This window comes from Brachyhypopomus gauderio, chromosome 2 (genome assembly GCF_052324685.1).
Source record: "Brachyhypopomus gauderio isolate BG-103 chromosome 2, BGAUD_0.2, whole genome shotgun sequence".
Taxonomy (NCBI): Eukaryota; Metazoa; Chordata; class Actinopteri; order Gymnotiformes; family Hypopomidae; genus Brachyhypopomus; species Brachyhypopomus gauderio.
In genome coordinates, this window is record NC_135212.1 from 33,680,101 (window position 1) to 33,685,100 (window position 5,000).

The 5,000-nt window shown below is 43.0% G+C and overlaps 1 protein-coding gene across 1 annotated transcript in view; it reads left to right on the forward strand.

The window, feature by feature from the left end:
- LOC143508674 (uncharacterized) overlaps nt 1-5,000 on the forward strand; it is a 57,189-nt gene that overhangs the window by 28,600 nt on the left and 23,589 nt on the right. The window lies entirely within an intron of this gene.

The window sequence follows — 5,000 nt, forward strand, 5'->3', positions numbered from 1 at the left end:
GTGTGTGTGTGTGTGTTCTCAGTGACAGACTGGCTGCAGGTAGGCCTGCTGTAAGCTACCAGACTGAAATAACCTCCTTTTGCATGTCACTCCTATGACAAATATATATACACACATGTGCATGCACACTTGCACATACACAAACACACATGCTTGCATGTACACACTTATGCATACACAAACACACATGCATACACAAACATATGCACACGCTCAAGTGTGCACATTCATGCACAAACACTCACATATACACAAACACACACATGCTCGCATGTGCACACTCGCACTTAAACACATGCACACGCTTACACAAACGCATACACAAACATATGCACACGCTCACGTGTGCGCACTCACTCATACACAAACATTGGCGCACGCTCACGTGTGTACACTCACACATACACAAACACACACACACGCACTCGCGTGTGCACACACAGACACATGCCCGTTCATGTTTTGTGCCTTTATTCATTCCAGTGTGACTCCCCAAACATGTAGAGTGTGAAAGAGTCCATTGAGGGTGCAGTGCAGGACATTCACCAAAACACCCACTGCTTCTGACTTCAGTCTGTGTGTGTGTGTGTGTGTGTGTGTGTGTGTGTGTGTGTGTGTGTGTGTGTGTGTGTGTGTGTGTGTGTGTGTGTGTGTGTGTGTGTGAAAAATGCTATAATTACCAATCTGTACTGTAAGAGTCAAGCCCACATGTCTCTGTCACTGCTACTCCCATACCAACAGCTGTCTGACAATGTCTGATAATGTTTGATAATGTGCACTATGCAGCTACTGCTACAAAAGGCTCTTTGACTAAGTCCAAGAATGCATCTCGCTCCTTGTGATATGAAGAAGTATCCATCTGCAGTATATCATCATCAGAACTGTTTGAAATGCAGAGGAAGGACTGTAAAACAGTTCCATACTGAGGCAACATGTGTTCATGGTTACTACATGTGTTTAATGAAGAAATATTTGATCAAATTACCAAATATCCGCAAACTATAGAAAATGTTTTGATAGATGCAAATCAGTGACTCGTAAGAAGCTGCAGGTGTTGCTGCTCAGGACAGTGTGTGTGCTCAGATTGGGTGGATGTATGAGATTTAGAGGGACAGTGTGTGTGCTCAGATTGGGTGGATGTATGAGATTTAGAGGGACAGTGTGTGTGCTCAGATTGGGTGGATGTATGAGATTTAGAGAGACAGTGCTTGTGCTCAGATTGGGTGGATGTATGAGATTTAGAGGGACAGTGCGTGTGCTCAGATTGGGTGGATGTATGAGATTTAGAGGGACAGTGCGTGTGCTCAGATTGGGTGGATGTATGAGATTTAGAGGGACAGTGCTTGTGCTCAGATTGGGTGGATGTATGAGATTTAGAGGGACAGTGCTTGTGCTCAGATTGGGTGGATGTATGAGATTTAGAGGGACAGTGCTTGTGCTCAGATTGGGTGGATGTATGAGATTTAGAGGGACAGTGCTTGTGCTCAGATTGGGTGGATGTATGAGATTTAGAGGGACAGTGCGTGTGCTCAGATTGGGTGGATGTATGAGATTTAGAGGGACAGTGCGTGTGCTCAGATTGGGTGGATGTATGAGATTTAGAGGGACAGTGTGTGTGTTCAGATTGGGTGGATGTATGAGATTTAGAGGGACAGTGCCTGTGCTCAGATTGGGTGGATGTATGAGATTTAGAGGGACAGTGCGTGTGCTCAGATTGGGTGGATGTATTGAGATTTAGAGGGACAGTGCTTGTGCTCAGATTGGATGGATGTATGAGATTTAGAGGGACAGTGCTTGTGCTCAGATTGGGTGGATGTATGAGATTTAGAGGGACAGTGCTTGTGCTCAGATTGGGTGGATGTATGAGATTTAGAGGGACAGTGCTTGTGCTCAGATTGGGTGGATGTATGAGATTTAGAGGGACAGTGCTTGTGCTCAGATTGGGTGGATGTATGAGATTTAGAGGGACAGTGCTTGTGCTCAGATTGGGTGGATGTATGAGATTTAGAGGGACAGTGCTTGTGCTCAGATTGGGTGGATGTATGAGATTTAGAGGGACAGTGCGTGTGCTCAGATTGGGTGGATGTATGAGATTTAGAGGGACAGTGCGTGTGCTCAGATTGGGTGGATGTATGAGATTTAGAGGGACAGTGTGTGTGTTCAGATTGGGTGGATGTATGAGATTTAGAGGGACAGTGCCTGTGCTCAGATTGGGTGGATGTATGAGATTTAGAGGGACAGTGCGTGTGCTCAGATTGGGTGGATGTATTGAGATTTAGAGGGACAGTGCTTGTGCTCAGATTGGGTGGATGTGTGAGATTTAGAGGGACAGTGCTTGTGCTCAGATTGGGTGGATGTATGAGATTTAGAGGGACAGTGCTTGTGCTCAGATTGGGTGGATGTATGAGATTTAGAGGGACAGTGCTTGTGCTCAGATTGGGTGGATGTATTGAGATTTAGAGGGACAGTGCTTGTGCTCAGATTGGGTGGATGTATGAGATTTAGAGGGACAGTGCTTGTGCTCAGATTGGGTGGATGTATTGAGATTTAGAGGGACAGTGTTTGTGCTCAGATTGGGTGGATGTATGAGATTTAGAGGGACAGTGCTTGTGCTCAGATTGGGTGGATGTATGAGATTTAGAGGGACAGTGTATTTGCTGCTCTGATTATCTGAATCTGTTGGTCTCCCTGAACACCGCCTTTAATGGAGCTATGTGCGCAGACAGACCGTTCTCCCTGTCTGATAATGGCTCATTTGCCAGCGTTACATGAACAGGTTATTGTAGCAATTCTCTTGGAAGCATAATAATTTGGAAGTAGTTTGGATGCATAATAATCTGACAGTAGAGCAGTTTTGATTAGCCAGACAAATATGTGCTGGTTTACACCTCCTAGGTCAGTAGTTTAGCCTTATTTAATTTATTCAGTAGTTTAGCCTCAGTTCATTCATTCAGTAGTTTAGCCTTAGTTCATTTATTCAGTAGTTTAGCCTTGGTTCATTTATTCATAGTTTAGCCTTAGTTGATTTAGATTCACCAGAGGCACTGAGTGGGATGACCTCATCTGAGTTAGGGTTAAGGGTTTGGGGTTAGAGATAAGGTTAGGGTTAAGTATTAGGGCTTAGGGCTTATGTTAGGGTAAGGAATAAGGTTAAGGATTCCATCTTCTCAGGCTAGTCCATACAGGTGCATTTGAGACAGTGGGGGATGGTCTTTTGTTTAGCAGCTTGGGTCGTTTCATTAGTTTTTCATCACTCACACAAACACGTGCACACAGACCCCTCCCTCTCCTCCCAGAGCAAATTATACTGTCAGATGAGCATGTCATCTAGAGAGGTGAACATCTTGAAAAGAGAGATTATTTATCCTCCGTCCTGATGACAACTAGGATATTGGAATGTCGGTTAATTTTCATGGTGAGAATTATTACATTGCCTTTGTAACTGCGACTTAATCAGTTATCTATGAGCATGCTTGGTTAATTTACAAGAAGATCAATTTCATTGACCTAGAAATTTGCACTTTGTTTTTAATTTAATCTAAACTGAAATGCAGTGTGTCTGTGGGCGAGGTAATGCTGTAATGATGTAATGATGGTGTCACCGTCACTCATTCACCTGCATGTTTTCTTTCTTCTGCTTTTATAGATAGCTGACTGCTTGGCACTGGTGATGTCGTGGTGTTATTTATGCCAATGACTTTCCCTTATTAAACAAATGCAAAATAAAGTGTCATTTCTGTTTAACTCTTATGGCATATATGCAACTCTGAACTTAAGCATATACATGTAACTCTGTACTCTTAGGTTTTGAAACATCTGACTTTTCTGTGATGGTATGCCAGTGGTTGAGCAGTGACACCCATTCCTATACCGAGTCAGATCTTCACCCTGGAACACCACTAATGACGCTGTAGGTTTGACATTATCACTAGTGCTGAAAATGTAACAAAATTAAAATTGTATTGAAAAAATTTTCGTAGAACATCGGAAAGGCATTCTAATGAATTATAATGCATTATAGCTTCTGGTTGTTAGTAAGGTTTGGGGTTGTGTTTTTAAAGAGCCAGGCATAATGAGCAAATGGCACAAGTAGTGCCGGTAGGTGCTGTGCTCAGGACTGATCCAGGGTCTGAACCTTCTTCAGAGCACCCGTACAGCAGGCTGAGGTTGCAGAAACCACATCCACCAACAAACTGATCCAGGGTCTGAGCCTTCTTCAGAGCACCCTTACAGCAGGCTGAGGTGGCAGAAACCACATCCACCAACAAACTGATCCAGGGTCTGGGCCTGTTTCAGAGCTCACTCAGACCACAGAGTCAGCTCTTTGACACAGTGCCAAGGTGCACGCTGTCACACAGGAACTGCATGGTCCCAGAGCAGGAAGCTTCTTCATGTATCAGGTGACCTAACAAACTGCCTCAAATGACTATGAAAATCATGGAAAAAATAATTGTTCTGTCAGAACAGGAAGTGTTTCATCCAAACAATCTGGCCTCCCATAGATGCAATTCCTACTGGAATCTCTGGAATTCTGCATTTATCTCATCTTCTTTTGAAACTTGGTTGGATGGTTTAATCAGGCAGTGGGTTCACCAGATTGTCAGCCAGTCTATGAGGTTGTTAGCTATTTGGACAGATACAGATCCAGTCTATGAAGTTGTTTGTGAGTTAGACAGATAGCCATCCAGTCTATGAGGTTATTTGTGAGTTAAACAGATATCAATTCAGTCTATGAGGTTGTTTGTGGATTTAGACAGAATTGAGGCACAGCTCAACACATGAGTGGGGCTCTGAGGGTTTGTCAAAGAGTGCAAGATGGTCAAGACTATATATGATTTTTATTCTTGTATATAATTTATTATATATGATAATGTATATTTAAAGTTACCGGTAATTACATAATATTGCATTATTTGTTTTTTTTTTTCCTTAAGTTTTTCAAATTTTTGATTGGCATGTCGCTTGGCAACCAGATGAAACGTGTTTGTAATCCTGGCTAA